The 11,530-nt window shown below is 52.5% G+C and overlaps 1 protein-coding gene across 1 annotated transcript in view; it reads right to left on the minus strand.

Annotated features, from left to right (window-relative positions):
• The window catches only part of NFATC2 (nuclear factor of activated T cells 2), a 160,187-nt gene extending 148,999 nt beyond the window's left edge, over positions 1-11,188 (minus strand). The window contains exon 1 of the mRNA XM_005215066.5: positions 10,953-11,188. The gene's annotated coding sequence lies outside the window, so the exon portion shown is untranslated. The remainder of the gene's footprint in view (positions 1-10,952) is intronic.
• Between the last annotated feature and the right edge of the window lie 342 nt (positions 11,189-11,530).

Here is an 11,530-nt window from a genome sequence, read left to right on the forward strand (position 1 = left end):
CCCAACAGAGCTCACCCTGAGAGATCTCTCAGAACACGAAGTGGCATCGAGAGGCGAACCTGAGTCCCTGGTTGCCTCAGTTTCATGGGACTTGTCAGGGATGTCCGGAAAGCTGGTGTTTTGCACAACTGGTGGCCCAGCCTCTAGCATGGTTATGACACCTGTAATTATTTTTATGTAAATAACATTTCATCTGACTCAGTGGCTTCAGGGAAATTCTGCCTGTACATGCTTTTTTTCTTTTTCAAAAGGAAAAAAAAATGACTTATAAAAAAATATGCTCTGGTATAGGAAATAGATTCCTGGGGTCATTATAACAACACTGATGGATTTGAATCCAGTCGCTGCCTCCTCTTCCAAGCTGAACTTCCTGGAGGTCAATGGCACCCACAGGCATGAAGAGATCATTGTTTGGCCGAGGTTGGGGTGACCCTGTGGTACCATCAGGAAGATCACAGAATGGGGGCCCAGGATCCAATCCGAGTGCTTCCTCTGAATCACTCTGTGACTTTTAAGCAAGTCAGCTGGCCTTTCTGTGCCTCAGTTCTTCTATCTGTAAAATGGGGGCCAGTAAATCAGCTCATACCTGAGGCCCCGTTCCAGCTGGGGGTCCAGGAGGCTCTAGTGCTAACCTGAGCAGCAGCCAAGGTCAATTTCATGGGTTCAACCTGTGCTAGCCCACAGGGCCCTGCACCCAGAGGACCACAAGGTCTAACACCCTGCCACCACCATCTTAAAATTCTTAGCAATATTTGAACCAGGGGCTGAGAATTTTCTCTTATGCTAGGCCCTGCGGACTACAAAGCCAGCCCTAACGGGCTGTTCTCAGCCCAAACCCCACCATCCCGACGACCCCATCGTAAGAAAAGCTTAACTAGAAAATGTAGGCCCCGAAATGTGTTTAATCGGAAAAGTAGGAGCTCTCCCAGATCCCAGAAAGGACCGCCCCTCAATTTAAGTACATCCGGGGATTATCACTTGAGATGCTAATATTTTAATTTACAGATGGATGCATTGGACTCCTTCAGAACTGGAACCAGAGTGAAGCAAGTGAGGCAAAATTCAAGAGGGAACCAAAAACCTCAATAGTCAAATACACTATGCTTTCATAAGACATGTTTTAAAAATAAAAATAAATACAAAGAAAATCTATGTTAAGCAAACTATTACACTTGGAATAAAGACAGGGTCAGTATCAGTGCTGTGTGGACCCATCCTAGACCCTGAGGTAAAAGGAAAAATGAATAATAAAGATCTTGTCTTTACTTAAATTTTTTTTCTATTTTTGGTTCATCGTAGATTTTTGCATCAATTTTTTTGTATTTACTATTTTGCCCTGTAGCATATGGGAATCTTAGTTCCCCGACCAGGGATCAAACCCACACCCCCTGCAGTGGAAGGCAGATTTGTAACCACAAAGTCCCTTTGCATCAATTTCAATTTCTAAAATATTTCGACCACTGAGTGTCCTGGCGTCCCCTTCCACGTTGCCTCCCCTCAAAGCCAGTTTTCAGGGGTGACCACGTTGCCTCCCCTCAAAGCCAGTTTTCAGGGGTGACCTCATGATTTGGGGGAACCACAAGACACTTTCAAACTTGGCTTTCACTCCAACCTACAATCAACACCATCTTTCAAAGCCTGGACAGGACTTCTCTGCTGTAAGAAAGATAATTTCCAGGAGAAGATTGCAGCGGAAGGCAGTTTGTTGAAACTGGCGCCACCCCCCACCACCCCGCCTCATTACTACCAGGCAGGCAGAGAGGGTTAAAGCTCCAGGAAAACAGGGATCTACCAAAAGCCAGAACCCAAATGGAGGTGTGGACTGTAAGGAGACACCCCACAGCACAGCAGCGGTGGTCCCAGGCCAAACCCATCCTGCAGGCATATTATGTCTGGCCTGCCCCGTAATTTTTTTTTAAATCTGAACTTTTTTTTTTAATTGAGAGTATTCATTTAAAACTTCAAGTGTCTGATGGCTCCCCACAACGGGAAGACCAGGCCACACGGGACCTGTGCTCCCTGTGGCCCTGCCACCTGGGGCTGAGTAGAAGCTTCTAGGTGACTCTACCGCTCTCGGGTCACCACCGCCCCACCCGCTGCCCCCATCCACCCTGTGGGCATGTGGGCACCAGACCCTGGTCTCCGGGCCCTCAACTCGTCCGCCCTGGTCCCTGCTCACCTACTTTGTCCTGGCTTTGTCTGTTCTCTTCATCCCTTGCTTCCGCAGCACATTCCCTTCCGCCTTATGGAACTGACATTTCACGGGAGAGCACGGTCAGCACACTCATCTAGCCCTTAAACTGCGGTTCTTGCCTTTAATTAAGCAGGAGGTGTCACCATCCCTCTGCCAGGGGAGCTTCGCCTTCCACTGAATCAGAGCCTTAATGGCAGCAGCAGAGGGCTGGTTAGCTGGGGGATGGAACATTGGTTAGCCTTTGCCCAACCCCAGAACTATTTCTTAACTGTCTGCCGTCTCCCTCTGTCCACCGTCACCCTTCTGTCACCCGGCCGTCTCCCCAGATGACCGCACCCCCAGGGTTGGGGCTCCCATATCCATCCTCTCTCCTGCCTACTCTTGCAGACTCAAGCATCTATGTCGAGTCCATAATCTATGAAGTCAGAGAGGGATGCGGACAAGCAAGCTGACCTCAGGGATCCGGAAGCCTCCAGCCTCCCTCCAGCACAGCCACACCCCAGAGCATCTCCCACCCTCCCCTCCCAAAAGACCACAGGGCCTCCCTCTTAAATTCCTCTATCAACACAATCAGTAGACTTCATTGAAACTTTTAGTTCCTTTGCATGTGAATGGTTTCACACACGATTGTGCCTCTCTTTCGAGTGTAAATGAGTACACCTTATATATCTTGGATATTCTCCGTACCACCTAGCCTGTGCCTCCACAAACCCCTCTGAACTCACTGGTTGAGTGACTGAGCTAGGTCATTCAGAAGAGACCCCAAAGACTTAGAAGAAAGTCGATTTATCCCAATCAGGAAGGACTCTTGTAGGTTAATTGTTCTTGTTTAGTCGCTAAGTCCTGTCTGACTCTTTGCCACTGCATGGACTCTACCCACCAGGCCCATAGGATTCCCCAGGCAAGAATACTGGAGGGGGTTGCCATTTCCTTCTCCAGGGGATCTTCCCAATCCAAGGATCCAACCCGAGTCTCTGGCATTGGCAGGCAAATTCTTTCCCACTGACCCACCAGGGAAGCCCTTGTCGGTTAGTAGGCTGAAGAAAACGAACAACTGGACTCTGAAACCCTAAAATAATAGTGAAAATGGCAGCTAACAGGCACTGATCACTGTGTCCACACCGAGAGCAGCACAGACCTGATCTGCAAGCCTCCCGGCTTCCGCCACGTGTGACGCTTACCGTCACCCCCGCTGCTCAGCTCAAGAAACTAAGGCATGGAGCAGGTCGTGATGTTACTTTCGAAGTCACACATGCCACCACGGAAGTGGTTTTGTCCCACAGCAGTCTGATACTCATTACTGAGTCACAGTGTTCCTGGGTTATTAGCTCAGGGTGGATGCGCTGAGGGACGTTTTTGGACTAAGATGAAACACTGAGAGAAGCCTTCTGACTCCTGGTGATAGCAGAGAGGGAAGGAGGGGCGGCCGGGGGAGTCCAGGCTGGGCCGAGAGGAGACCCACTGGAAGAGGCCCGTATTACTCACAAAATTGATGGCAAGTGCCCTTGAGGGCCAAAGATAGGGACCACCGCTTCGCAGCCCCAGGACTCAAGGGAGCACAGTTTGGAAACCAAAAAGGAGAAGTCTCTGCAGACAGGAAAACACCAACTCCTCCCCACTCCCTGCTCCCCACACTGGCCCCAGCCCTTCATCCCTGCCCAGGCCTCTGCAGTCACCTCCCACCTGTATTCTAAGCATCCCCTGTTACCTGGGAGAGGTTTCCCACTTAATGGTCAGTGTGATTCTCTGAAAAGACTCAGCAACTCACACCCTCAGTGACTTCTGATTTCCCCAGGGCCTCCCCATTACCATGAGAATGAACTTCAAAGAATGAACTTCAAACTGCTCGCAAAATCCTGCTGGGTCCCGCCCTGGCCTGCTTCCCCCATCTTTCTATTTGTATCACACTTCTCCTCCCTCCCTTTCTGTTTCAGCCACACGGGACTGGCTGCTCCTTGACTATCCCAAGCGCAGCTCTCTCCTCTGGGCCTTGGGGCTCACTGTTCCTTCCGCCTGAGATACTGTAGAGACAGATCCCTCACTGTTCAGAGGTCAAAGAATTAGACATCTCTAAAGAGGAAGGGACCCACGAGTGTGAATTATCCCCGCGAGTGTGTGTTGAATTACATCCTCTCCCCAAATACGCTCAAGTCCTAACCTCAAGAACTGGTGGCTGTGATCTTATTTGGCAAGAGGGTCTTTGCAGATATGATCAAGTCCAGATGAGGTCCTCAGAGCTAAGGGTTCAAATTCAATGGCTGGCATCCTTGTAAGAGGAGGAGAGGACGCACACAGGAAGAAGGCCATGTCAAGGTAGAGACGGAGAGTGGAGACACGCAGCTAGGAGCCAAGGAACACCGAGGACCGCCAGGGACCACTGGGGTCCAGAAGAGACAGGGAGGGGTCGTGCCCCTGCGCCTCCGGAGAGCACAGCCCTGACACCTTGATTTCACACGTTGAGTCTCTGAAACTGTGCGAGAATAGATCGATCTCTGTTGTTTCAAGCTACCCGGCTTGCGGTAATTTGTGTTGGAGCCACAGGAAACTCAAACACCCACGCAGCACACACATGTATAAACCAAGACCTTCGCAGCTCTGTGCTCCTAGTATGGTCTCTAGCCCTTAACACCATTCCAGTTTATCTTGGATGTTCCTGGGTGGCTGCCCTGAGGTTTGCCTTGTGAGGACAGACACCCTCAGTCTTGTTCACTTTATCCCCAGCCTGTGGAAGGGCAACCGGTACATCGGAGATGCTTGAAATGATGAAAATGAATTAAATGGTCAAGGCGGCTTCTAAGAGGAGGTAAGAATGAGTTGGGCCTTGAAGAAAAATGTGGGAAAAAAAAGGGAGCAGGGACCCCGGGGTGGAAAGACTGGCTCAGGCCAAGGCCAAGGGAAGGACTGGGGGGCGCCAAGGGGTAACTGGGCAGCCCGGACCTGCTCCCACAGCAGCTGTGGCACCGGACACAGGCACCCTGGCAGCCCAGGGCAAAGAAGTGCAAGGCGGAGATGTGGCCAACAAGAGAGGCTCTGAGGAAATGGGTCCCTACTGGCAGGTCCCAGCTGGACAGGGAAGGGATGGGGCCGCCAGAAGCTCCTCAGCAGCCCAGAGAGGCAGGTGGAAGGCAGGAGAGAGCCCCACCGTGAGCCCACCCAGCTCACTGACCGGGCGGGCGATCCTGCTGCAAGAAGCAGCAGAGGCAGGACTGCTGCTGCTGCTGCTAAGCCATGTCCGACTCTGTGCAACCCCATAGATGGCAGCCCACCAGGCTCCCCCGTCCCTGGGATTCTCCAGGCAAGAACACTGGAGTGGGTTGCCATTTCCTTCTCCAATGCGTGAAAGTGAAAAGGGAAAGTGAAGTCGCTCAGTCATGTCCGACTCTTAGCGACCCCATGGACTGCAGCCTACCAGGCTCTTCCATCCATGGGATTTTCCAGGCAAGAGTACTGGAGTGGGGTGCCATTGCCTTCTCCGGAGGCAGGACTGGGCAACCCTTAAAAACAGAGCTTTCCGAATCGGTGCTGCCCTCTGAATGCCTTGACCAGGCCCCGTCTTGGTTTCCTCTTCTTGAAATGGGAGGATCATACTCAATTCCAACCAGTCAGGTTATTTTGGGAGAATCCGCTAAGATAATGTCTGTCACTGCTCGGCCCTACAGTATATACAGTCTGGTGGGGAAAACAGATGCCCTCTTTGCGATGACTGTCCATCCCTAACGAGGAGCAACAGGGTGCAAGGGGATTGCTTCCGAGCTTTGCCACCAGCGATGTGCCCCGGGCGCAGAGGGCACCCCTCCCTGTCCAAGATGGGGCTGGGTGGGAGCCAACGCGGTGGCGGTGGAGAAGCCCTGGGACGGTGCCTGGCAAATCCAGGGCGCTCGGGAAGCGGTGGCGGCTGTCACGGTCGTTATTGTTGTTGGGAACTGACTCATTCCAGACAACAGCGTGAAAGCGTGGGCCTGCTGATGACCCATAAGGAAGCCTGCTTAGGTCACCAGCGCTTGGTGGGAGAACGCGCAAGTCAAAACCACCGTCATGGTCAAAAAGAGGCAGAACGAGTGAGCCAGAGGACGGCGGCGGTGCTTCGGCATTTAAGTCTTAATTCTGTGGCCCCAACAGGTCAAGCGACCCTACTGTGCGTCATTCATTCATTCCTCCATCCACGGAACAAAAGTACTGAAAACCCACTGAGTGTCAGGCACATTCCAGGCGCTGGGGCCCCCGGAGTGAATGAGACAGCTGACGCCTCTGGTTCCTGGTGTTCAGTTCTGGAGGAGGATGCAGACGTGTCATGGACAACGACCATCAGTGTGAGGCGCATAGGATAGGAGAGGGCAGGGTGGGGGCCTGCGGGGCACAGGAGGGCCCCCGTCCAGTCTGGGCGGTCAGAGTCTCGAATTCCTCATCCAGCAAAGGAACAAAAAGAGTAACCTGCTCTGCTTCTTCGAGGTCAGAGCCGAAATACTCAATCACACGTGTGTGTAGTGAGAGCTAGCCAATGAGAACATGTGTGGGAAGCACTCGGCAACTATTGTTTTTAGGTTGGATTTGGGGTGTATAAATATTGAATTAATGAATTATACAATAATAATAGCAGCACTTATTAACTGAGTAGTTTGAGGTTCATGCTGCTTACTGAAAGACTGGAACTCTCCTTAGACTGGTAAACGATCCGTCATTCCCTCCAGGGGCCTCTGCGGCCTTGAGACCCTCCCTGTTACGGTTTTTGTTGTTTAGTCGCTAAGTCGTGTCCGACTCTTGACACGTCGGTCATCACTGTCATTATTCCCTTTTACAGACGAGGGCAACCCCGTGGACGGTAGCCCGCCAGGCTCCTCTGTCCCTGGGATATTCTAGGCAAGCATACTGGAACAGGTTGCCATTTCCTCCTCCAAGAGATCTTCCCGACCCAGGAACGGAACCCGCATCTCCTGAATGGCAGGCGGATTCTTTACTGCTGAGCCACCGGGGAAGCCCGAGACCCTCCCTGATTGTTGTCGTTCAGTCTTAAGTCATGTCTGACTCTTTGCAACCATGAACTGCAGCACGCCAGCCTCCCCTGCCATTCACTATCTTAGACCCTCCCTACAATTCGGTAAATGAAGGGTTAAAGTCTGGTCCAGGAGGGGAGGCTCCTGGGACATTGCTCCTGGCATTCTGATTGGTTGATACTCAGTTCCTACATATAGTAACCAACACCCCAGACAACATCACTAACACTTTTCTAAATGTGGGGAAACTGAGGCACAGGAGAGTGAATCACTTGCATGAGGTCACGCAGCCAGCAAGTGGCAGAGCCAAGGTTTGAACCTCTCACTCAGATCCTAAGCTGCTGGCGACTTGGATATAGAAACTGGGATCCACCACAGAGTCACAGAACCGGAGGACCTGGCCCTGTCCTCCGCTGACCTAAGAAAGGTTCTTGATAAAGGCAGGAGCATCTGGGGAAATGAGTGCTTCTCTCTGAACTTCTGGGAAGAAAAGGAAAAGCCCAAGGTCTTTGTGGAGGAGGCACAGACTGGGTAGCCAGGGAGGGGCTCAGCCAGGAGCTGGGGGCTCTTGGAGCGGGTCTGAGTTCTGCGTGGGAAGAAAGCAATACTGGCTTTACAGCCCCTGGCCGTCCAGGGACATTTAGTCCTCTAGTGCAAGTGGAGAGATGGTGCTCCTGAGGCAAAGCGAGGCGCTCTTCCTGACTCACCCTCCACCCGGGACAAATCAGAGGCTGCCTCAGTTGCCCCGTCTCCATCAAGGATGCTTGTCCCCTCCATACCACCCTCCTCACACAGACTTCTCTCTCTTCCAGGATATGGTAAGGACCAACACAATGTTGGCAAAAGAGGCCAGGACAAGGGTCTGGCCTTCCTCGGTGTCCTCATCCGCCGAACAGTGCGATACCCAATGATAACAGCAGTAAGTTCCAGAGGCAGCAGAGCGCGTGGTCGAGAGCCTGGGTCCGAGTCCCAGCCGCTGCCGCGTGCCTGCGGGTAGTGCTCGAGTGGCCCCTGCCCGCTCTGCGCTTCACTCCCTCCTCCAGCCCTGACGATGAGAGGCTTCACACGCGTCAAACCCCCAGCCCTGCCGCCCCCAGTCAGCGCTGGTAACGCTCTCTCACCCCCGCGGAAGGCGACAGAGACCTTGCCAGGTGCTGGGGCTTTGTGCTACAAACTTGGGTTGTGATCCTGGGCAGAGCTGGTTCTCATAGTCCTCAACTGTCAGAAAATAATAACAGCCAGTATGTGTTAAGCGCATGTTAAACACAGAGCTAAGTGCTTTATACGCATGATTTCATACGATGCTCATGACTCCCCATGAGGTCATCACTGTCATTATTCCCTTTTACAGACGAGGAAATGGAAGCTTGGCAAACCCTAATCCTAGCCCAACCTGTGTCACTGTGAAGCTTCAAGAAGTTAGAGTCTCTTGAGAGGTTTAAGGTACTGTGACTCTTCAAAGAATTTTGCCATGAAATCCAGTTTCTATATCAATATGTTACTGTTTTGCATTTAATAGGAATCACAGGGTATTTATCCAGTGTTGACTATAAGCACGGCAGCATTTTAGATGCTTTACGTGTGCCACCTCACTGATTCTCACAACCTTCTTTAAGCGAGACATTATTATTGGCTCCGTTTTACAGATGTGGAGACTGAGGCCCAGAGAGTTTAAGTTGCTCACCCAAGATCACACAGCTGCAATGCAGTGAAGCAGAAATTCTAAGCCAGGCAGAAGGCAGGGAATTTGCGTCTGGGAGTGAGCAGAGCTCACCCTGAGTTTGTTTATTCCTGAAATAGTTTCCATCATCCCACTGCAGATAAAACTGAACACACCTCTTTCGGATCTTCAGTTTTTCCCAGAGCCTCGGCCCAAAACTGCACAGCAAGGTCGGCATTTTCTTACCATGCAAATACTTCTATTTGCTATTTAATGACCCCGCCCATCTGCAAGCACCCTGAGATCTGCCCCTCTGCTCCTGGTGGTGTTTGAGTGTGAAGGGCCATTTGGGTTTCCCTCAGGAGACCCCGATGCGGGCACAGTCGAAGCGCCTCTCATGCCAACTGTCTCTGAAGCCTGGAATTGCAGCCTGTGTGCCCAGTCGCTTTGGCATGCCAAGAGTCGTTTGCCGGGAACAACTCGGTGCCCTGTCTCCCACATGTGGACACACACTAGCATGCACGTTCTACAGTCCCTGGACACACGAGCGTGGGCTGGGGAGGTGAGGCAATGCATGTGCACACACAAAACCCACACACTTCCAAACCTGGAGAGAGGACCAAGTTCACAAACCTGGAGCAGAGGTGAGGCTCGCGTGAGATCACACTGTAAAACAGAAGTCTCTTCCCAACCCTCTTCTTCCAAACAGACTTAATTTTGGCGTTTGTCTGTCCCCCACCCCCACATCATAACATCAAACACTGCCTTTCAGTATACATGGCATGGCAGTAAAAACCCATTCCCATCCTTAATGTATCTGTCCCCTGTCTCAAAGCACCCCTTTTACAGGTGATGCGATATTAGTAATGATTTTGGTCATTATGTCATAGGCTTGACCACCAGCCGAGGACAGGATAAACTGATACCAGTTAAAACGTCCCGTGTTGGCAGGGTCTTGCTTTCAAAAGTGCAACTCAGCTAAAAATATGTCATTGAGTCCACTGTGGCAAAGCACACCATTTACCTAACCCAAGGCATTTGGCCCCACTCCGGTTTTCAAAAAAAAAAAAAATAGCCCCTCAGGTTTATTTACAGAAATTGTCATTTCTTCCCCCCTAGAACTTTAATCAGCCACGCAGAGCACAAAACCTACATTCAACTCTGATTTTATGACACGAGGCTAACTCCTCCTACGCATATTTATTTCATTTAACTCTTGCAGCCCTGCCCTCCGGGCCATGCCCCCCACTTTTCCCGGGACTGGCCTCCGAAAAACACATCCCATCGCCTAATTTCTACTTTTCAAGTCCGGTGGGTTGGTGGACAGCCAAAACCCCTCCACAATCCCAAACCAGATGGGACATTTTCATATCATATTCGTATAGGTTAAGCCCCTCCCGTAAGATCTAAGTAGTATGATTCCAGGGTGAACTCCAAGAGGAGGGGGAAAAGAGACAGAAACACGGAAAGGAGAGTGTAATCAGATCGCGAAACAAACTGATGGTACATTGCACTTTAAAGGGGGAACTGGAACACTGAATCCACTAGGCACATCAGGGAGGAAAAAAAAAACAAAAACGAGAAAGAAAATTGTTTAAATGTCCCAGAGCATCTGCGGCTCTGTTAAAAAGTAAAGCCTTCATTACTAGATAGTAAAGTACCAAGCCTGTTCTCCTAAAGAAAAAAAAAAAAAAAAGCTAAATAATGATGATGATGATGATAATAATAATACCGCTGACATCTGCTCCCAAAGCCCAGCGCGGAAATGGTTAAGCAGCCCGCGGTTAGTAGCGAGAATCCCTCCGGGTGTCCCACGGAAGGGACCATCCTTCTGACAGGCTGGCCCCGGGAAGGAATCCCGCCTGGGGACGCTTCGCTGCCCCCGCGCGAGGTGGTCCCAAGTCGGCGCCCCCGACCCCCCTCCTTAGCCAGGGTGGGGGCGCCCGTCCTCCGGGCCACGCTACCTGTGCGCCCTGGGAAAGCGGAGTCCCCGGGCCTGCCCGCGACCTCCGCCGGCAGCCGAAAGCGCTGGCTGGGGAGAAGCAGAAGGAAAAGGGCCGAGAGGCGGGAGGAGGAAGCGGCCGGAACGGGGGCGGGGGGCAGTTACCTTGGTCCACAGACCCCATGGCGCGGAGGGGCTCGCAGTGCCCCCGTCTCAGCGCAGCCTCTCTCTGCATCTGGAGGGGACGGGGGCTCGGCGCGCGGGCTGAGAGGGCTCTGCGGGGGCAGACCCGGAGCCTGGGGGGCGCCGTCCTCTCTAAAGCATGCTCAGGGGGCTGCCCTGGCCGAGGCGCCTGCGAGCGGCCCGGGAGCTGCGCGCCTCCCGCCTCCCGGCTCCCGGCTCCCGGCGCGGCGGAGTCGGCGCGGCTCGGCGCTCGGGCTTACTCGAGAGGGAACGCGACTTCCTTCCCCGCGCTCCGTGTTTATAGGCTTTCAATGCAGTAAAATAACGGGATTCCCTCACTGTTTCCTCCTGTTTATCCAGCGCCATGGAAACCGCTGGATCCCGTCCATCTCCAAAACTAAGGGCTTTCCTGCAAACTTCACACTCAGGAATCCATGACGTCGCCCGCTCCGCGGCCAGCCAGCTCCGTGGCTCCCTCGGCCGCCAGCACAAGTCCCTGATTGTTCGCGGAGAAAAGTCAGGGAGACGGAGCGATGCGGGCGACGGCGAGGGGAAGGGGG

The sequence above is a fragment of the Bos taurus genome, chromosome 13, assembly GCF_002263795.3.
Source record: "Bos taurus isolate L1 Dominette 01449 registration number 42190680 breed Hereford chromosome 13, ARS-UCD2.0, whole genome shotgun sequence".
Lineage (NCBI taxonomy): Eukaryota > Metazoa > Chordata > Mammalia > Artiodactyla > Bovidae > Bos > Bos taurus.